Source organism: Fundulus heteroclitus, chromosome 21, assembly GCF_011125445.2.
Source record: "Fundulus heteroclitus isolate FHET01 chromosome 21, MU-UCD_Fhet_4.1, whole genome shotgun sequence".
NCBI classification, from domain to species: Eukaryota; Metazoa; Chordata; class Actinopteri; order Cyprinodontiformes; family Fundulidae; genus Fundulus; species Fundulus heteroclitus.
The window spans coordinates 1,915,462-1,937,961 of record NC_046381.1 but is presented as its reverse complement, the minus strand read 5'-3'; the positions used below and the strand labels follow the sequence as shown (position 1 = coordinate 1,937,961).

General features: G+C 39.6%; 1 protein-coding gene across 4 annotated transcripts in view; it reads left to right on the top strand.

The window, feature by feature from the left end:
* The window catches only part of LOC105934139 (multiple C2 and transmembrane domain-containing protein 2), a 76,114-nt gene that overhangs the window by 12,980 nt on the left and 40,634 nt on the right, over positions 1-22,500 (top strand). The window contains exon 1 of one of the 4 annotated variants that reach the window (XM_021322292.2): positions 1,961-2,163. The exons of the other annotated variants lie outside the window; for them this stretch is intronic. The gene's annotated coding sequence lies outside the window, so the exon portion shown is untranslated. Of the gene's footprint in view, positions 1-1,960; positions 2,164-22,500 lie in introns of those variants that run through there. 4 annotated transcript variants of the gene reach the window in all.

The window sequence follows — 22,500 nt, the reverse complement described above, 5'->3', positions numbered from 1 at the left end:
TTATTTTGGTTGCTTTTTATTTAAAACAGAAAATGTCAGATTGAATTGGTGGTTTAAGAGTCAATAAATTATGGCTTCATTATCAACTCTATGTGAAAGAGTAGAAGTTTGACATGCAGACAGACAATTTATTTGTGTGGAAAATTATTTTTGAAAAGCAGTAGATAAGCAACAGCACACTATCACCATGCATAACTGTGTTATATGTATACAGTGATATGATTTAAAATGAAACGTGTAACAAAAATGCAGGTAAAACTTGCCATTAAAATTGTCATGCAGTTAAAAGTATATGCAATTCAGAAAAAAGCAGCTCTTACAGTCTGCACAGGGCAGTGGCGTAGTAGCCAGAAATAGTTTTTCTGACGGGCCTAATAAAAAATGGTTGGGCCAAATAATTATAGTTGAAAGTGAGTTTATTAGTAAGTTGCACGTTTGTAAATTCACTATGAGAAGATACAGGCTGAGGAGAAGGAGAAAAGACCTTCTCTGTTCAAGGGAACATCCTTGAATTGACAGCGAAAAAAAATAATCAGGACCATCATCTCCTGTTAGATGATTCAGAGCAGGGGTGTCAAACATACGGCCCGCAGGCCGATTCCGGCCCGCCAAACAATTTAGTCTGGCCCTGGTGGGTAAATGCAGTATCATTAATCAACAATTAATTTTTTTCCCCAGTGTCCTGCCAAAAAGAGCTCATCAGATTTGACTTTCACAAGTGGAACAGTACAGCTTTTGCCATAGTGCTCCACTTGATTTATGAATGTGAATAGTTTTATTATGATTCATGCGGGGAATATCTCAGATGATATGGACACTACAATGGGAAAGTAGGAGAGGAAAGGAAGAACAAGAAGAAAAAAAGAAAAGGTGAAAGAAAGAGGAGATAAAAGGAAGAGAATGATAAAACAATTATTGAAAAAACATGTACTTTGTTTAATTGAAAATCTACAGTTCCTATATTGTCCACGAGGGGCGCTGTGTTTTAATCAGCAGATGATAGCACTGAGCTTCAGATGTGGAAAATTGATTTTAAATAATTTCTTAATTTTTATCTGTTTGATGTATTTTGTCATGTAGGACAGTGTTTTTAAGTTCCAAAAAATGTGAATAAATGTTTTTCAACGTTGTGCAATCACTGATCAGTTCTTATGCATAATGCACTTAAGTAAATGTTTAACTGAGTAAAAATAGTGTTGAAATTGCACATACTTTTCTTAAAAACGCTGAGGTTATTCATAATATATTGTGTAAAAGGGAATTCATTTAATATAAAAACCAACAACAAGTCCACTTTTATTAGTTCTATTGAGTTTACTCATGTGGCCCTCTTGAAGTCAGATTAAGCTGTATGCGGCCCCTAAACCAAAATGAGTTTGACACCCCTGATTTAGAGCCACAAACACAGCGGAGTAGCTTCTGAATTATTTCCTGTACAGACGTGGCTAGACTTTCTATGCATTTTGGAGCTTATTTTGCTCCTAATTTCTACCTCTGTTTGACGAGGTTAATATAGCAGTGGGATATCTTGAACAGCAAAGAATCAGATTGTAATTGTGTGACAATCTGTTGCATTTACCTGCTATTAGCTACGCATCAGCTAATGACTGAAATAATACATTTATAAATATTGGCTGGTTAAGCCTGTCATGTTTTGTTTTAAGTGTTTGACCCACATGCAGATCACACTCGGTGTGATCAGTTTAGAGATGTTTACTGTAAATCAGAGAGTAATACACAGGAGCAAATGGATCTGGTACGACGGAGGTGGGGAGCTGTCAGAATGCAGTTCTTATAGTGCCGGCAGAGCGCTGCTCAACGAGCCGCAGGTGTGTACGCCCCGCCCATCTGTCAGCTGCAGCCACCTGCAGAGAGAGCAGAGAGGGCCGAGCCGGCAGAACTGCACGGCTCTACGTGCTGATTCCTGACAAAGCCCTATTTATCTTCAAATGAATTTCTACAAAAATTGACAAGAAGTGACTGTGACATTACGATGCAGATCATAGACTGTGATAGGTTACGCTGTTGCTGAAAGAGCACTGTATCATTGTGTGAGCGGAAAACCGGCCAGCATTCTTTTCAAGCTAGAGGATTTCAAATTTGAAGCTACAGTTTAGTCTATAAACACAAACCCAATTTGCTTACACAAAGATTGAGGAGTGGGTAAGTTCACTTTTTTTTTTTTCTGGAAAAATATGTTTAGATTTACCAGTAGACTTTCCAGAAGTAAGAATTAAAACTGTATCAGATCTGTTGTAGATTGCTATCATGTCTGCATGAGCGTCTGAATTGTTTTTGTTCATCTATTATTATAAACTAACGTGGCCAGCCAGATTGATAACGTGTAGCACTCTAGGTTCTGCTCATAATCAATCTGGGTCCGCTCTCATCGAATACATTTGGGGAAAGGAGAGACATTCAGCAGAACTGTCCTAGCTGATTGGGTGAAGCGACACCTAGTGCCCTCCTACCAAAGGTTGGTTGAAAAGGTTGTTAGCATCAGGTGTCAAGAGAAACCACAACTAGTTACACTGGTCAAGGCACGCTTATTTGGATAGCGATACTCGTGACAATCGTGTATTCTGACAAAACAGATATGATAGCAGCAGCTAAGTGTACGTCCTCCTGCGATGCCGTGTTTACTTTGGTTAGGTTGTGGCCTCAGCAGTTCTTACTTTCATCATGTCTTGCATGAAACCATAATACTGCAACGTGATTGGCCGACTCGTTATGGGTCGGTCTCAGTGGTTGAGGCAGGGCTGAATTTGACGATTTGACATGATTTTACACCGTTTGATAAAGTTATTCTTTTTCTTTACTATACCTGATAAAAAAGACTTTTACTTTATTTTAAGCAGTTGCACTGTAAATGCAGACTTCATCTAGTTTAATAGCATATCATAATAGTTACCATATGAGTTTCATATGGTCAAATAATCTCTTTTGAATCATTATATACAATTGCATTTACAATATTTTGTCTGGTCAGATTGCTGTCAGGTAGTGCTGGTTGGCTAGATTTCCATTGAAATAAGGAGTCGTTTAGAGACTTTCACTCTAAATGGAGATTAGTTTCTGTGTTGTGAGCTGTCAGCACAGAAATGTAATGTTCCTTGACCCTCATTTACACAAACCTACACACTGATAACGTTGCCATTCATGGCTGCCTTTAAAGATAAAAGCGTAATAAAATACCTATTATGCCTGCTTGTTGTCATCTGTGACATCAGGGCACGAGAAACCGGCAGGTGCAGCCACTGTTTGACCTTTGATTGTTGAGTGAGAACACAGCTTTAAATGCCGACTCCTCACAGCAGGTATTACCTGTTTGGTCCCCTAGCTCTTTATTTCCTTCTGAATTGCAGGGACTGTGTTGTGGGTGACATGTGAATGACACATTGCAGCTCAAAATGTGCATCCTCACCCTCTGTCTCACACACTAACACCTGTATACATTCACAAATGCTTTGGCGCCATTGTTGTCTTGAAAAAAAGAGGTCAAAGTCGTTTTGTTTATTACAAATGAGCCGTTCAGACATTCACAAGGAAGGCATTGGGTGTAAAGTATTTACTGAAGAGCTTCCTTTCCCTTTATTTCAGTTTCACTTTTTAGCATCCTTAAATAGTTGCAGTTCAGTTAGGCGGGTTTTTTAGGACTTTAAATCAGCAGACATTCAGGCGCACCACTCAGAACATAAGGGGCTGGATTAAGACAGTTGGAATACTACAGCAAACATCGGTACATCCAAACCTCTGGATATCTCCTTATCTGTTTGGACGTTCATCAGAGAGCCATCTGACTTACAGAAGAGGTAAAGGGACACATTTAATTCTATTATCTACAGCTTATTTTAAATATATGTTTAAGTAATACAAACATTGTAAGTGAAAGCTGCCCCACAAAGCTCAAATGCCATATGTGCAACGTAAGGCGAATGAATGTGACGCCTCTCAGTAAGGTAAGGACATTGTTCGTAGAAATGATTGAAGCCCGTATCTTTTCACTTTTGGGGATTGCAGGCGGAAATTTTACAGAACTCTGAAAAGTCAGAAATCTGTTAGGTATGTGTTTATTGTGCATCTTAAAATGTTTTTCCATCTTACCACAAAAAACAAATGTTATTCACACGTTGTGTCATCATTTACACTAGGTTCACCAGTGTTAAGCAGTGGGGTCATGGGCTGCTTACCGCCTATATCAAGCTATACCAAGATTTTTACATGCTGACTGTTTGAAAACAGCTAAAATGTGTTTGTATGCCCACAGTTTAAATTCCCCTTCTAAGAATATGCAGCAGTGACTGCCACCGCAGGTTGAAGTCACAGATGAACGGTGGAAAACGGTGGTATTTTTGGACATCCTTCCAGTTAAGAACAACAAGAAACGTTATAGTGTGAAAACTGAAGGTTGTTCACCTATCACTGTTACAAAAGGGAATAAATGGTACCTCAGTTAATATGCCAACTATATTCTTATGGATAAACCTTACATCCACAAATTTACTCTCATACACACCTACAGGTGCATGGTTTCATGAAATAGACTCAACATCAAATCTTGCATATGTACATCATGCGGAACACTATGGTGAAAGCAGTGAGGCCCCAGTTGTGAAAGTAAAACTTGTTGGGCTGTTTTTGGCATTAAGACAGCAATTCTTAATGCCAAATAGTCAGACAGGACACACACACACACACACACACACACACACACACACACACACACACACACACACAAAAAGATCTGCCGACTATGTCGCGGCCTTCCATGTTCCAAAAAACCAAAATTCCAATGTAGGCCGTGGGTGGTAACAGGTGGTTTGATTTGTACGCACTTCTTACTTCATTGGTTTGCAAAAATATGGGATTTATTTCTTAAAAAAATATAGACAAAATAAAGACTAAAAAATGTCTTACAACTTGTTGAAAACGAAAAATAATCTAAATTTGCCGTTTGAAGTTCTAAAAGTGGTCAAAAAATCATTTACAAAACCTCCCGTCCACACCAGACATTTACCAAACGATACATCTCCACCAAGCACCCGGTGTGTTCTTAATTACTTAAATTAATGGGAGGGTCTAACAATTAACAACGTAATCTAAACATTTCAAATCTAAAAATTAATTACAAATTTTGGTTCTAAACTAACTTAAATATATTCCAACTACCCAAAAGAAGAAAACTAAATTGTTAGAAAATACAATCCAAAAAATATATCATAAATGGCCACAACATCCCGGCCCCTAATTCATGTACAAGAATTATGTCTAATATCTACATAAGTGGCCAATAACCAATGCAAAATTTATATCAACATTAGCAGAATTAGCTCTTCAATATCTTTCTATTTACAAAAATTATTTAAACAAACTTATGCAACAGTCCATGACACACATTTTTTTTTTTTTGCAGTCCATATGTCTTCTTAATAAAAAATAAAGCAATTTTTGCAGTCCATATGTCTTCTTAGTGAAAAAATAAATAAATAAAGCAAAAACAGTCAGTGTTCCATGACTTCCATGTTCTTCTCTTGTCCATGTGTATGGTCTGTGTGTGTATAAAAAAGTGTATGTAGCAGAATGAGATGTTCAGCATGTCAGTAAATGAGTATCAGTGTAAATGTAGAGCCAGAGGTTCCAGAACTTAGCTCAGTTGGAGACAAACGTTTGCTGTTGTCTCTACACAGCCTCCAGCAGGAGACATATCTTGTTAATCGGCTTTTCCAGCTCATTTGTTCTCGTCTTGACCCGAACACGTCGTACCAATCCACATGCATCGGCCATGGTTTCTGTGATGCGTCCAATAGGCCAAGAATTTCTTGGAGCAGCCTCGTCAACAATTAGCACCACATCATCAATGGCAAAGTTCCTGCGAGTCTTGTTCCATTTCCGTCGTTCTTGCAACATGGGGAGATATTCTTTCACCCACCGTTTCCAGAACAGATCCACAATGTATTGGGCTTGTTTCCAACGTCTCCGTATGTACAGGTCCTCCTTTTTGAACAAACCTGGCGGCAGCACAGGCTTACCTTTTAACTGGAGCAAATGATTTGGAGTAAGAGCCTCTAAATCATTGGGATCTTCAGAAGAAGGTGTAATCGGGCGATCGTTTAATATAGCCTCCACCTCACATAAAACTGTGTGCAAGCCTTCATCGTCTAGTACTTGCTGGTTTGTGATGGAGCACAGTACTCTCTTTATTTCCTGCACCAGGCGCTCCCATACACCACCATGATGGGCTCCATAAGGAGGGTTGAAAGTCCACTTTATGCCATCTTGTGCTAAGCATTTTTGGATGTTGCTTTGCTTTAGCTCCAACATGGCTTGCTTCAACTCACGATTTGAGCTGACAAAGTTGGTTCCGTTGTCCGACCGGATTTCCTTGACTTGTCCTCTGCGGCAGATGAATCTCCTGATGGCGTTTATGCAGGAATCTGGCTTTTGTCGTTGTTTTTGACACACCATACAGTTTCTGATGATCTTTCTGGCTGCTGAATTAGCATGAGGGATCCAGTACTGTCGCCGAAGGGTAGAAAGCATGTGATTTTCTTCCTCTGTGTCCAACTTTTTCATGGATGTGTTGAAGAATGAGCTTTGAAACATGGCTTTCTTTGGGCAATATTGCAGGATGTTTTGTTTTTTCAGGTAATGCTGCTTTGCTCAGTCTGCCGCCCACTCTCAACACACCATCAGTAACAACAGGATCAAGCTTGTACAGATGACTTGACTTCTTCACTGCACCAGAGCTCAGGGCAGCCTTTTCAGTACCAAAATGTTTTCTCTGCACAAAGCTCACTATGGCTTCCTCAGCCTTGAACAGATCATCAGTTGTGAGCTGAGCATCCGTTTTATTGTCCTGTTTGTCACACATTTGATTTCCACAGTGTGCAGTTAGCAATTTCTTTGTTCGTAGCATTTCTTTTAGTTTCAGGATCCATGCTACACATCTTTTTAGCTTTGTCCAACTGGAAAAGTACATTAGCAGCTTGGTGGTGGGACACACTTCTTCCAGCACAGCTGCACATGTCAAGACCTGCTCTTTAACCTCTGGATCAGCTTCCAAATGAACAGGTATTTGTTTAACCACTGCTGGCCATTGGATCTCAGGTTTTGCGAGAAATTCCGGCCCACTGATCCAGGTGGAAGACTTTAAAAAAGAACCAATCTTCATGCCTCGAGAGGCTGGGTCAGCTGGATTCAACTTTGAGCTGATGTATCTCCACTGAGTGACCTTTGTAAGATCACGAATAATGGACACTCTATTAGCTACATATGTTTTGAACCGTGTCGTTGTGTTTGCAATGTACTGCAGGACGGTTGTACTGTCAGACCAAAAGACTGATTCACTCATATTGAGTCCAAGTTGAACTGACAGCATCTTGTCGAGTCGCACAGCTAAAACTGCAGCAGCAAGTTCAAGTCGTGGTATAGTAATTTGTTTTACTGGTGCTACCCTTGCTTTACCAATAACAAAGGAAACACACACTTCCTGTTTACTATTAGATAGCCTAAGATAAGACACAGCACCAAACCCAGTTTCACTGGCATCACTAAAGTGATGCAGTTGTGCACTTCTTATTTCCCCAAATCCTTTGGGTGTGATGCATCTTCTGATACTTAAGTTGTCAATAAGAACTAAATCTTTGACCCACTTGTCCCAAACTTGTGCTATTTCTAGTGGAATTGTCTCATCCCAGCCAAACTTCAGTTTACATAAATGTTGAAGAATCTGTTTAGCAGTGAGAATAACTGGAGCTAAGAAACCCAAAGGGTCGTAAATAGAGCTGACGATGGACAAAATACCACGTCTTGTTAGTGGTTTGTGCTTGTTTACAATGCTAAAGGTGAAAACATCCTGTTCAACGTCCCATTGCACCCCCAGGGCTCTTTCAGTGGGAAGCTGTTCCCGGCTAAGATCTAGCATCCTTACACCTGTTGCTCTGTTTTCCTCTGGGATCTGAGAGAGGACAGAGCGCTCACTACACACCCATTTATTGAGCCTAAATCCCCCCTTGGCACACACCTCAGTGAGTTGTTGATAAAGAGAAATGGCCTGATCAACAGTCTGGACAGACCTGAGACAGTCATCTACATAGAAGCTGTGTCTGATTGTATTAATAACCTCTTCTGGGTACAGATGTTGGTTGTCATCAGCAGTCTTTAAAAGTGCATATGTGGCACAACTAGGGGAAGAGACTGCACCAAAAATATGGACCAACATTCTATGCTCAACAAGCTCTTTTGTGATGTCACCATGGGGCCACCAGAGAAAACGTAGGTAATTTACATGTTCCTGAGCAACTCTGACTTGGTGGAACATGCCTTTAATGTCTGTCATAAGGGCAATTGGACCTTGCCGAAAACGAAGGAGCACTCCTAATAAGGTGCTAGTCAAGTCTGGTCCCTGTAACAGCTCTTTGTTCAATGATGTTCCAGCATACATTGCAGCACAATCATAGACAACACGCAGTGTTTTCTTACGGGGGTGGTAGACCCCATGATGAGGTATGTACCACACCTTTCCTTCTTCATGTTCCATTTGATCTTGTGGTATGATTTCTGAATGCCCTTCCACATCAACATTATGCATAAATTCTTTGTACTCGTCAAAGAATAGCTTATCTTTCTGAAATCGTTTTAACAGATATTGCGCCCTCTGCTGGGCAACCTGTTTGTTGTTGGGCATTTTTACTTCAGGATTACGAAAGGGTAACTTTAGGTAATAATGACCATCTTTAAGCACCGCTGACTTTGACATGATGTCCATAAACTGTTTGTCTTCTACAGACATTTCAGTATGCTCATTGCACTTGTGCTCTACAAAATCCTGGTTATACTGACTGACCAGCATTTCTTCCAAACTTCTTATAGAGATACGGTTCACCTGCATAGAACCAACAACATGTCCATTTTCTTCACTACCCTGACTGAGTGGACCATTAACAACCCAACCAAGGCGTGTTAGCACAGCATAAGGCCCACTACCTTCACTGTTAACTATTTTCCAAGGTTCCAATGCTTTGGGAGAATTTACACCAATGAGCAGCCCAATACCAGCATCTATTGGTGTCAACTCAACAACTTTTAGGTAAGACCATTTTCTTAAGTCTTCCTCTTTAGGGATGTTTTCTTTAGTGACAGGAATGGATTGTTGAGTATAAACATCAGGCAACTTTAAGTATTCATTTTCTTTTAAAGCAGCTACTTCCAAACCAGATATTCTATAGCTACTTACAGGCTTTTCCTGACCCATGGTTTTTAGCATGATTTCCACTTTTTTTCCAGACGCATTTAACTGCATCATCAAAGCCTCTGTACAAAATGTTGCAGAGCTGCCTGGATCTAGAAAGGCATAAGTCTCCACAATCTTTGTTCCCTTTTCCAACTTTACTTTTACTGGGACGACTGACAGAACACACTCATTAGACCCGGCCCCAGTGTAACTACCAACATTTAAAGATACAAGAGCATTTGAGACTAGTGACTCTTTATCCACAGCCTTAACTGCTTGGTACTGTGGCTTTGTTGGTTCAATATGCAGAACAGTAGGGTGACTTTTATTACAGGTGAAGCATGTTAGACGTTGTGGACAGTTCTTACTCATATGCCCCTTCTGTAAGCAACCAAAGCATAAACCTTTATTTTTAAGGAATGTCACCTTTTCTTTGTTGGCTTTCTGCTTAAATGAGTCACATTTTTCTATGCAATGATTTCTATCACAAAATAAGCATTGAGCTTGAACTACCTTTGTAACCTCATGGTTACACTGGACCTGTTTGTCATTGTTTTGTTTAGAAACTACAGCAACAGAAGTGGCAAAACTGCTACTTTTAGTTTTAAAAGAAACCTTTGATGGTTTTAAAGCCATCTTTTCTTTCGCAGTTTGACCTTCTCCAAAAACAGGATCTAATGCAGCTTTTGTTTGTTTTTCCAGAAAATCAAGAAGATCTTTAAACTTTGCTCTACGGTTATACTTTTCTGCTATGTCAACCACAATCAGTCGCCAATTGTCACGAAGTCTAAAAGGCAACTTTGAAACAAGAATTCTCATGTTGGTTGAGTTTTCAAGCTCATCGATAAACCCAGCTTCATCCATGGTGTTGAAACAACTTCTTAAAAAGAATGTATAAGTTCTTAAAGCTGCAGCATCATCAGACTTTAAAACTGACCAACTTACAGCTTTGTCTATAAATGCAGATGTTATTTTTGCTCTGTTACCAAAGTTCCACTCAAGCTGTCCTTTTGCTTCCAAATAAGCAGTTTGTGGACTCATATGCATACAACTTCTCACTAAAGCTTTAGGCTGACCAGTGGTAAACTGTTCTAAGTAATAAAGCCTGTCCTGCATGTTATCCGTCTTAGCTTCTATTCCTTGCTCAAATGCCTTAAGAAAGGACCTAAAATGCAAAGGATCTCCACTAAAAACAGGGATTTCTACAGATGGCAGGAGTGACATTCTTTGCTGTTTCACAAGCATCTCAGTGATTTCATTCTGCTTCTTCATAATCTCTGTTAAAGCACTACTATGAACATCAACCTGAGAAGATATTTGTCTTAGGCTTCCCCTTTCTGATTTCACTTTTAATGTTTTATTATTAGGTGTCTCTTGGGGCATTGGCAAAGGTGCAAGAGTAGACAATCGTTTCTGTGTTCTTGGAGCCTTTTGAGCTGTAGCAGCGGGTATGAACTCCGTAGATGTGGCAGAAACTGATGCATCCTGGTTTGCGACACCAGCGCTGGAAACATGACTTTTCTGATCTTGCGTAGAGTTGTAGATTTTCCTCTTTGCATCCGCCTTCGCCAGTTTGGTTCTCAAAGCCAATGCTTCTTTTCTTGCTTTTAACTGAAGTTCTTCCAACTCGAGCGCATGTTTTTCTTGCAGCGCATCCACCTCCGCTTTCAGAGCGGCTCTTTCCACCTCGGCTTCCATCAGCGCCATTGAAGCTGCATGGGAACTCTTACTGCGCGCACTTGAAGCTTTACTCACTATACTGGGCGCTTTGCTGACTGGTTTAGCTGCGGACCCAGATAGCCTTTCAGAATCTTTGTCGATTTGTTGCGCAATCTGTGAGACGCTGTCATCTGGATCAACGTTATGGTCATGAGATGCCGCCTTGGTTTCAACATCAAACGCTGAACACACTTGGCTCTTCTGTGCATCAGGATCTCCATCCATCCAAGTTTCAATGTCATCCAAGAACTCTTTAAAACTGATCAGCTTTGGTTCGTACCAATCACCATGATCGGTTTCTTTTTCCTCATCGCTCAGCAGTCTTTGAACTGAAGATTGCAAGTCCATAAACTCCGCTAAATAATTATTAAAAGTTTTCATATGCTCGTCTATGGAGGATTTTGATTCTCCAGCATCAATTAAAGCATGAATGTCATTTCTTTTTCTTGTCAGCACGCCGAGTTTGGCTCTGCGCCTTTTAATTAAATTAAAGAGTTCTCTTTCCTTTTGAAATCCTTCATCTTGTTCATCCATTTTCAACACAAATTTCGTTACTCCAAATCCAAAAGAAAATTGTCCAAAACAAACTTTTTTCTTTACAGTTTAGCGTCTCTGCTCTTTCCATCAAAGTATCGCATTTACTCACGAACTTTGTGCGTCTTCTCCAAGTCCATTCCGTGAAGTTTCAGCCTCATAAGTGCGATCATCCAATCTTCCAAGCTTTGTCGATCTCCAAACTTTCCAAGCTTGTCCAAAAAATGATTTTTTGACTTAAATGTCGCGGCCTTCCATGTTCCAAAAAACCAAAATTCCAATATAGGCCGTGGGTGGTAACAGGTGGTTTGATTTGTACGCACTTCTTACTTCATTGGTTTGCAAAAATATGGGATTTATTTCTTAAAAAAATATAGACAAAATAAAGACTAAAAAATGTCTTACAACTTGTTGAAAACGAAAAATAATCTAAATTTGCCGTTTGAAGTTCTAAAAGTGGTCAAAAAATCATTTACAAAACCTCCCGTCCACACCAGACATTTACCAAACGATACATCTCCACCAAGCACCCGGTGTGTTCTTAATTACTTAAATTAATGGGAGGGTCTAACAATTAACAACGTAATCTAAACATTTCAAATCTAAAAATTAATTACAAATTTTGGTTCTAAACTAACTTAAATATATTCCAACTACCCAAAAGAAGAAAACTAAATTGTTAGAAAATACAATCCAAAAAATATATCATAAATGGCCACAACATCCCGGCCCCTAATTCATGTACAAGAATTATGTCTAATATCTACATAAGTGGCCAATAACCAATGCAAAATTTATATCAACATTAGCAGAATTAGCTCTTCAATATCTTTCTATTTACAAAAATTATTTAAACAAACTTATGCAACAGTCCATGACACACATTTTTTTTTTTTTGCAGTCCATATGTCTTCTTAATAAAAAATAAAGCAATTTTTGCAGTCCATATGTCTTCTTAGTGAAAAAATAAATAAATAAAGCAAAAACAGTCAGTGTTCCATGACTTCCATGTTCTTCTCTTGTCCATGTGTATGGTCTGTGTGTGTATAAAAAAGTGTATGTAGCAGAATGAGATGTTCAGCATGTCAGTAAATGAGTATCAGTGTAAATGTAGAGCCAGAGGTTCCAGAACTTAGCTCAGTTGGAGACAAACGTTTGCTGTTGTCTCTACACAGCCTCCAGCAGGAGACATATCTTGTTAATCGGCTTTTCCAGCTCATTTGTTCTCGTCTTGACCCGAACACGTCGTACCAATCCACATGCATCGGCCATGGTTTCTGTGATGCGTCCAATAGGCCAAGAATTTCTTGGAGCAGCCTCGTCAACAATTAGCACCACATCATCAATGGCAAAGTTCCTGCGAGTCTTGTTCCATTTCCGTCGTTCTTGCAACATGGGGAGATATTCTTTCACCCACCGTTTCCAGAACAGATCCACAATGTATTGGGCTTGTTTCCAACGTCTCCGTATGTACAGGTCCTCCTTTTTGAACAAACCTGGCGGCAGCACAGGCTTACCTTTTAACTGGAGCAAATGATTTGGAGTAAGAGCCTCTAAATCATTGGGATCTTCAGAAGAAGGTGTAATCGGGCGATCGTTTAATATAGCCTCCACCTCACATAAAACTGTGTGCAAGCCTTCATCGTCTAGTACTTGCTGGTTTGTGATGGAGCACAGTACTCTCTTTATTTCCTGCACCAGGCGCTCCCATACACCACCATGATGGGCTCCATAAGGAGGGTTGAAAGTCCACTTTATGCCATCTTGTGCTAAGCATTTTTGGATGTTGCTTTGCTTTAGCTCCAACATGGCTTGCTTCAACTCACGATTTGAGCTGACAAAGTTGGTTCCGTTGTCCGACCGGATTTCCTTGACTTGTCCTCTGCGGCAGATGAATCTCCTGATGGCGTTTATGCAGGAATCTGGCTTTTGTCGTTGTTTTTGACACACCATACAGTTTCTGATGATCTTTCTGGCTGCTGAATTAGCATGAGGGATCCAGTACTGTCGCCGAAGGGTAGAAAGCATGTGATTTCTTCCTCTGTGTCCAACTTTTTCATGGATGTGTTGAAGAATGAGCTTTGAAACATGGCTTTCTTTGGGCAATATTGCAGGATGTTTTGTTTTTTTCAGGTAATGCTGCTTTGCTCAGTCTGCCGCCCACTCTCAACACACCATCAGTAACAACAGGATCAAGCTTGTACAGATGACTTGACTTCTTCACTGCACCAGAGCTCAGGGCAGCCTTTTCAGTACCAAAATGTTTTCTCTGCACAAAGCTCACTATGGCTTCCTCAGCCTTGAACAGATCATCAGTTGTGAGCTGAGCATCCGTTTTATTGTCCTGTTTGTCACACATTTGATTTCCACAGTGTGCAGTTAGCAATTTCTTTGTTCGTAGCATTTCTTTTAGTTTCAGGATCCATGCTACACATCTTTTTAGCTTTGTCCAACTGGAAAAGTACATTAGCAGCTTGGTGGTGGGACACACTTCTTCCAGCACAGCTGCACATGTCAAGACCTGCTCTTTAACCTCTGGATCAGCTTCCAAATGAACAGGTATTTGTTTAACCACTGCTGGCCATTGGATCTCAGGTTTTGCGAGAAATTCCGGCCCACTGATCCAGGTGGAAGACTTTAAAAAAGAACCAATCTTCATGCCTCGAGAGGCTGGGTCAGCTGGATTCAACTTTGAGCTGATGTATCTCCACTGAGTGACCTTTGTAAGATCACGAATAATGGACACTCTATTAGCTACATATGTTTTGAACCGTGTCGTTGTGTTTGCAATGTACTGCAGGACGGTTGTACTGTCAGACCAAAAGACTGATTCACTCATATTGAGTCCAAGTTGAACTGACAGCATCTTGTCGAGTCGCACAGCTAAAACTGCAGCAGCAAGTTCAAGTCGTGGTATAGTAATTTGTTTTACTGGTGCTACCCTTGCTTTACCAATAACAAAGGAAACACACACTTCCTGTTTACTATTAGATAGCCTAAGATAAGACACAGCACCAAACCCAGTTTCACTGGCATCACTAAAGTGATGCAGTTGTGCACTTCTTATTTCCCCAAATCCTTTGGGTGTGATGCATCTTCTGATACTTAAGTTGTCAATAAGAACTAAATCTTTGACCCACTTGTCCCAAACTTGTGCTATTTCTAGTGGAATTGTCTCATCCCAGCCAAACTTCAGTTTACATAAATGTTGAAGAATCTGTTTAGCAGTGAGAATAACTGGAGCTAAGAAACCCAAAGGGTCGTAAATAGAGCTGACGATGGACAAAATACCACGTCTTGTTAGTGGTTTGTGCTTGTTTACAATGCTAAAGGTGAAAACATCCTGTTCAACGTCCCATTGCACCCCCAGGGCTCTTTCAGTGGGAAGCTGTTCCCGGCTAAGATCTAGCATCCTTACACCTGTTGCTCTGTTTTCCTCTGGGATCTGAGAGAGGACAGAGCGCTCACTACACACCCATTTATTGAGCCTAAATCCCCCCTTGGCACACACCTCAGTGAGTTGTTGATAAAGAGAAATGGCCTGATCAACAGTCTGGACAGACCTGAGACAGTCATCTACATAGAAGCTGTGTCTGATTGTATTAATAACCTCTTCTGGGTACAGATGTTGGTTGTCATCAGCAGTCTTTAAAAGTGCATATGTGGCACAACTAGGGGAAGAGACTGCACCAAAAATATGGACCAACATTCTATGCTCAACAAGCTCTTTTGTGATGTCACCATGGGGCCACCAGAGAAAACGTAGGTAATTTACATGTTCCTGAGCAACTCTGACTTGGTGGAACATGCCTTTAATGTCTGTCATAAGGGCAATTGGACCTTGCCGAAAACGAAGGAGCACTCCTAATAAGGTGCTAGTCAAGTCTGGTCCCTGTAACAGCTCTTTGTTCAATGATGTTCCAGCATACATTGCAGCACAATCATAGACAACACGCAGTGTTTTCTTACGGGGGTGGTAGACCCCATGATGAGGTATGTACCACACCTTTCCTTCTTCATGTTCCATTTGATCTTGTGGTATGATTTCTGAATGCCCTTCCACATCAACATTATGCATAAATTCTTTGTACTCGTCAAAGAATAGCTTATCTTTCTGAAATCGTTTTAACAGATATTGCGCCCTCTGCTGGGCAACCTGTTTGTTGTTGGGCATTTTTACTTCAGGATTACGAAAGGGTAACTTTAGGTAATAATGACCATCTTTAAGCACCGCTGACTTTGACATGATGTCCATAAACTGTTTGTCTTCTACAGACATTTCAGTATGCTCATTGCACTTGTGCTCTACAAAATCCTGGTTATACTGACTGACCAGCATTTCTTCCAAACTTCTTATAGAGATACGGTTTCACCTGCATAGAACCAACAACATGTCCATTTTCTTCACTACCCTGACTGAGTGGACCATTAACAACCCAACCAAGGCGTGTTAGCACAGCATAAGGCCCACTACCTTCACTGTTAACTATTTTCCAAGGTTCCAATGCTTTGGGAGAATTTACACCAATGAGCAGCCCAATACCAGCATCTATTGGTGTCAACTCAACAACTTTTAGGTAAGACCATTTTCTTAAGTCTTCCTCTTTAGGGATGTTTTCTTTAGTGACAGGAATGGATTGTTGAGTATAAACATCAGGCAACTTTAAGTATTCATTTTCTTTTAAAGCAGCTACTTCCAAACCAGATATTCTATAGCTACTTACAGGCTTTTCCTGACCCATGGTTTTTAGCATGATTTCCACTTTTTTTCCAGACGCATTTAACTGCATCATCAAAGCCTCTGTACAAAATGTTGCAGAGCTGCCTGGATCTAGAAAGGCATAAGTCTCCACAATCTTTGTTCCCTTTTCCAACTTTACTTTTACTGGGACGACTGACAGAACACACTCATTAGACCCGGCCCCAGTGTAACTACCAACATTTAAAGATACAAGAGCATTTGAGACTAGTGACTCTTTATCCACAGCCTTAACTGCTTGGTACTGTGGCTTTGTTGGTTCAATATGCAGAACAGTAGGGTGACTTTTATTACAGGTGAAGCATGTTAGACGTTGTGGACAGTTCTTACTCATATGCCCCTTCTGTAAGCAACCAAAGCATAAACCTTTATTTTTAAGGAATGTCACCTTTTCTTTGTTGGCTTTCTGCTTAAATGAGTCACATTTTTCTATGCAATGATTTCTATCACAAAATAAGCATTGAGCTTGAACTACCTTTGTAACCTCATGGTTACACTGGACCTGTTTGTCATTGTTTTGTTTAGAAACTACAGCAACAGAAGTGGCAAAACTGCTACTTTTAGTTTTAAAAGAAACCTTTGATGGTTTTAAAGCCATCTTTTCTTTCGCAGTTTGACCTTCTCCAAAAACAGGATCTAATGCAGCTTTTGTTTGTTTTTCCAGAAAATCAAGAAGATCTTTAAACTTTGCTCTACGGTTATACTTTTCTGCTATGTCAACCACAATCAGTCGCCAATTGTCACGAAGTCTAAAAGGCAACTTTGAAACAAGAATTCTCATGTTGGTTGAGTTTTCAAGCTCATCGATAAACCCAGCTTCATCCATGGTGTTGAAACAACTTCTTAAAAAGAATGTATAAGTTCTTAAAGCTGCAGCATCATCAGACTTTAAAACTGACCAACTTACAGCTTTGTCTATAAATGCAGATGTTATTTTTGCTCTGTTACCAAAGTTCCACTCAAGCTGTCCTTTTGCTTCCAAATAAGCAGTTTGTGGACTCATATGCATACAACTTCTCACTAAAGCTTTAGGCTGACCAGTGGTAAACTGTTCTAAGTAATAAAGCCTGTCCTGCATGTTATCCGTCTTAGCTTCTATTCCTTGCTCAAATGCCTTAAGAAAGGACCTAAAATGCAAAGGATCTCCACTAAAAACAGGGATTTCTACAGATGGCAGGAGTGACATTCTTTGCTGTTTCACAAGCATCTCAGTGATTTCATTCTGCTTCTTCATAATCTCTGTTAAAGCACTACTATGAACATCAACCTGAGAAGATATTTGTCTTAGGCTTCCCCCTTTCTGATTTCACTTTTAATGTTTTATTATTAGGTGTCTCTTGGGGCATTGGCAAAGGTGCAAGAGTAGACAATCGTTTCTGTGTTCTTGGAGCCTTTTGAGCTGTAGCAGCGGGTATGAACTCCGTAGATGTGGCAGAAACTGATGCATCCTGGTTTGCGACACCAGCGCTGGAAACATGACTTTTCTGATCTTGCGTAGAGTTGTAGATTTTCCTCTTTGCATCCGCCTTCGCCAGTTTGGTTCTCAAAGCCAATGCTTCTTTTCTTGCTTTTAACTGAAGTTCTTCCAACTCGAGCGCATGTTTTTCTTGCAGCGCATCCACCTCCGCTTTCAGAGCGGCTCTTTCCACCTCGGCTTCCATCAGCGCCATTGAAGCTGCATGGGAACTCTTACTGCGCGCACTTGAAGCTTTACTCACTATACTGGGCGCTTTGCTGACTGGTTTAGCTGCGGACCCAGATAGCCTTTCAGAATCTTTGTCGATTTGTTGCGCAATCTGTGAGACGCTGTCATCTGGATCAACGTTATGGTCATGAGATGCCGCCTTGGTTTCAACATCAAACGCTGAACACACTTGGCTCTTCTGTGCATCAGGATCTCCATCCATCCAAGTTTCAATGTCATCCAAGAACTCTTTAAAACTGATCAGCTTTGGTTCGTACCAATCACCATGATCGGTTTCTTTTTCCTCATCGCTCAGCAGTCTTTGAACTGAAGATTGCAAGTCCATAAACTCCGCTAAATAATTATTAAAAGTTTTCATATGCTCGTCTATGGAGGATTTTGATTCTCCAGCATCAATTAAAGCATGAATGTCATTTCTTTTTCTTGTCAGCACGCCGAGTTTGGCTCTGCGCCTTTTAATTAAATTAAAGAGTTCTCTTTCCTTTTGAAATCCTTCATCTTGTTCATCCATTTTCAACACAAATTTCGTTACTCCAAATCCAAAAGAAAATTGTCCAAAACAAACTTTTTTTCTTTACAGTTTAGCGTCTCTGCTCTTTCCATCAAAGTATCGCATTTACTCACGAACTTTGTGCGTCTTCTCCAAGTCCATTCCGTGAAGTTTCAGCCTCATAAGTGCGATCATCCAATCTTCCAAGCTTTGTCGATCTCCAAACTTTCCAAGCTTGTCCAAAAAATGATTTTTTGACTTAAATGTCGCGGCCTTCCATGTTCCAAAAAACCAAAATTCCAATATAGGCCGTGGGTGGTAACAGGTGGTTTGATTTGTACGCACTTCTTACTTCATTGGTTTGCAAAAATATGGGATTTATTTCTTAAAAAAATATAGACAAAATAAAGACTAAAAAATGTCTTACAACTTGTTGAAAACGAAAAATAATCTAAATTTGCCGTTTGAAGTTCTAAAAGTGGTCAAAAAATCATTTACAAAACCTCCCGTCCACACCAGACATTTACCAAACGATACATCTCCACCAAGCACCCGGTGTGTTCTTAATTACTTAAATTAATGGGAGGGTCTAACAATTAACAACGTAATCTAAACATTTCAAATCTAAAAATTAATTACAAATTTTGGTTCTAAACTAACTTAAATATATTCCAACTACCCAAAAGAAGAAAACTAAATTGTTAGAAAATACAATCCAAAAAATATATCATAAATGGCCACAACAGACTATGATCTTGTTTTTCAAGCAGACTGCCGACTAAAATAATCTGACTTATTAAGCTTGTTTTACTCTGTAAAGAGCAGAAGAGTAAGAAGGTATAATATAGTACACCAACAGGGACCAGATTTGGCTGATGCTTATTCTGAACACTTTGTGCCTTAACAGCAGCTCTTGAGGCTCAAACACCTCTTGCCACTCTGACCTCAACTGTGAATTGCTGCTGCTGAATGTTTGCCGCTGTTACTTTGGCCATGTGCAATAACCCCGTCAAGTCTCTGCTGTTATTCTATAATATTGTACGTTTATTCCAGAGATTCTTATCCTGTTTATTCTGTTGTATATTTATTGCAAGTTTTATTGGAGTTTTTTTAATCTATTTCACCTGTTATTGCTTAGGAGCTGCATTGAACAGGGAGATCTGAGAAACCTTTACTTTTACAATGCCAAGTGCTTCGAATGAATGCAGTTGAATCTTAGTCTAAGTCTTCCATGTTTCTTAACTTAAGAATTAGTATCAGAAATCACAAATATAAAAGAAATCATTGTCATTACTCTAATAATCATTTTGTTAAGTTCACAGATGTAGGAATAATTGTCAGTAACTGCTTCTGTTGAAAACCTGAGCGATTAGATAAAAATTTATTTGCTACCATGATTTTGCAGAACAGGTATTCTTCCTCAAGGTTATCATACCACAAGAATCTCCTCCTGGCACATGGGGTGGGGTGTGGTGGGGTAAGTGGTGGGTGAGGGACCAATCTCTTGCCAACGTCAGATCATTGCCTCAGAACTTCAGCAGAAGTGGCCGTTCCACCTTTTGGTAATTCACTGAGGCTTGAACAAGTAGGAACAAGTAGGACTTTCGCAGCAACTTTCTACTTTGCTTTTTCTACCATAATGATTTTTGTGGAATTATTTTACTGTCAGTCCAGTTGAGCTCATCTTTAAACATCTGCTTTGCATGATATTTTCCCATGTTTATCGATGTTGAGATACTTGCTTTTTGTTGTTTTTTAAGAAATTGTTGAAGTGTGTTAGTGGTAATATTTGGGATTTGTATTGTTGTTATAAAATGGAGTTGATCTATCATCATTCCTCATTGTTTGGTTTGTAATCTAAGAATGGAAATGTTTATGACATTTGTCAAATGTTAAGTGGAATGCGGACATTAATTGATGCCAAAGATCTTTTTGCAGATTACAAGTTAGTTTTTACTTTCCTTCCTTCTTCCCTCTTGGCTCCTTCTGTTTTTTAGACATCAAAGAGCTAAAGTGACCACACAGTAAATTCTGCCTTTGCACACTGTATCGCGTTATAGTAAACAATATAATACAATTACAGTAGTAAAATCTTGATGTTTATGGGGTTGATATGAAGCGTTATAATCCACATCTATGTAGCAGAAATGAGATGAATCAGAGGGAGGTGTCATGTTGTTTTATTTGCAAAATTCTAAGATTTTGCAGATCATAATCACATGTCACATCCACTTCAAGCTGCATTTCCTTACATCGCCAGATTGATGAAGGGCAATTTAGCACACCGTAAAGAAAATTTTAAACTGCACCTTTGCCATGCAGTCTAGTAACTGTGCTAAACATGGTCTCTCTTGACTTTAATATGTTTTATGTGTTGATGGGATGCAGAAGTGCAGACAGAGAAACATTAAACCCACAACAAATATTGTCTATTGTCTATATCTGTGGGACAAAACAACTTTATTTGTTTTGAAATGCTTGCATATTTGAAAAATAAATAGATTAGAAAAGTTTGTTTGTCAGTACACAGTAACAATCTGTGTTGAAATGAAAATTGTGTTGTTTGTTTAGACTTCTGCAGAGCACTCTGTAATGAGGAGGGAGATATTTACTTTAGATCATTAATTGTTTTCTGAAGGCTTTTCCTTTCTTCAAAAGTAAAACTATTGATGGTAGAAGGTGACTTGTTTGATCAGTGCAAAATTTGTAAACAAATAGATACATGATCTTAGCAAAATTATAAAATTAGCATTGGGTAAGGCATAGAGACGAAAAGGACAAAAAACATGTTTGCACAATCACTAGGTTTATGAGCCGGAAGCTGATCTGGTGGGTTATTAGAAGCCTATCAGTACATGTTGAAGTACATGAGTTTCTTAACGCAATTGATTGTGATGCCGATCCAGAAGTTGTTTTTGAAACATTTGAAAGGAAAGCGTTCTTGTATTTTTTATTTGTTTTACTGACCATGTTTCAAAACCTTAATTCAACTTCTGCTTTTAGCTAGAAAGATATTACCTCGTGTTTTAGAACCAGGGTTTCCCGCAGCGCTATCTTGGCGAGGTGGCCTCGCCGACGTTCCAAAAAAACCAAAAAAATCAACTCATGCTTGCATGTTAATGTGACGTTAACACCTGTTTTTTTGTTGTTGCTTTCGCGCGTGTGTGAATGGCAGGGAAAAAACACATGGATACCCCCCCCCTGTTTTTTTTAAGACCGATACCGATTATTTTGACATGTGGTAAACAGATACCCGATACGTCGGGCTGATTTTTTTTTTTTTTTTTTCTTTTTTTTTTGGGCCGATTCTTGAAGCAAATATTGCTTTTTCTTCTTCCATTTACAATATGAAAATGACACAATGATAACAAATGTTACACAAGTGTCAATTTAAACAGTAAAGAAACATTTATTAAAGGCGCATAGCACAAGTTCTAGAGTGTTTGCAGAAGTTGTAATGACATCAGTGTTGTGCATGGGAGAAGAAAAAAGAATCTGACGCTGGGACTGCACAGGTCTTTTGTTCTCTCGCTAAGGCATCAATGATGATTGAGAGTCAAAAAAGCAGCCAGGTGAGCAAGAGCTAGCACCGCGTCACTCCGACACCCTAGGAAACACGACCATGATAAGTATATGAGTGAGTGAGAGAGGGAGAGAGAGAGAGTTTTAATGAGTTTTAATTAGAAAAGTTGCACAGAAAAAAACTCCTCCTCCTCCTTCAGTGAGGAAGAGAAAAAAAACTGACCACCGCTGCATATGGACATTATTTTCTGTAAACTTATGTCTAGTGATTGGTTTTATTTTCATGTGCATGTATTATTATGTATTATTCTCTGCTCATGCAGCGGTGGCAGGTGTCCAGCTGGAGATCAGACGTTGTGTTTTAGACAGTGGGAAAGGGTTTTATACCGACTTGAAGCAGCGCAACCACCATTTAAAAAAAGCAATGTTGACCCACGAGTTTCAGTGGCAGAGTGAAAGGGAAAGTAAAAAACTCTCGTTCTCAGTGAAACAGACGTTTCATCTTGCTCACAGTGACAGAGGCAGACAGCTGAATGAGG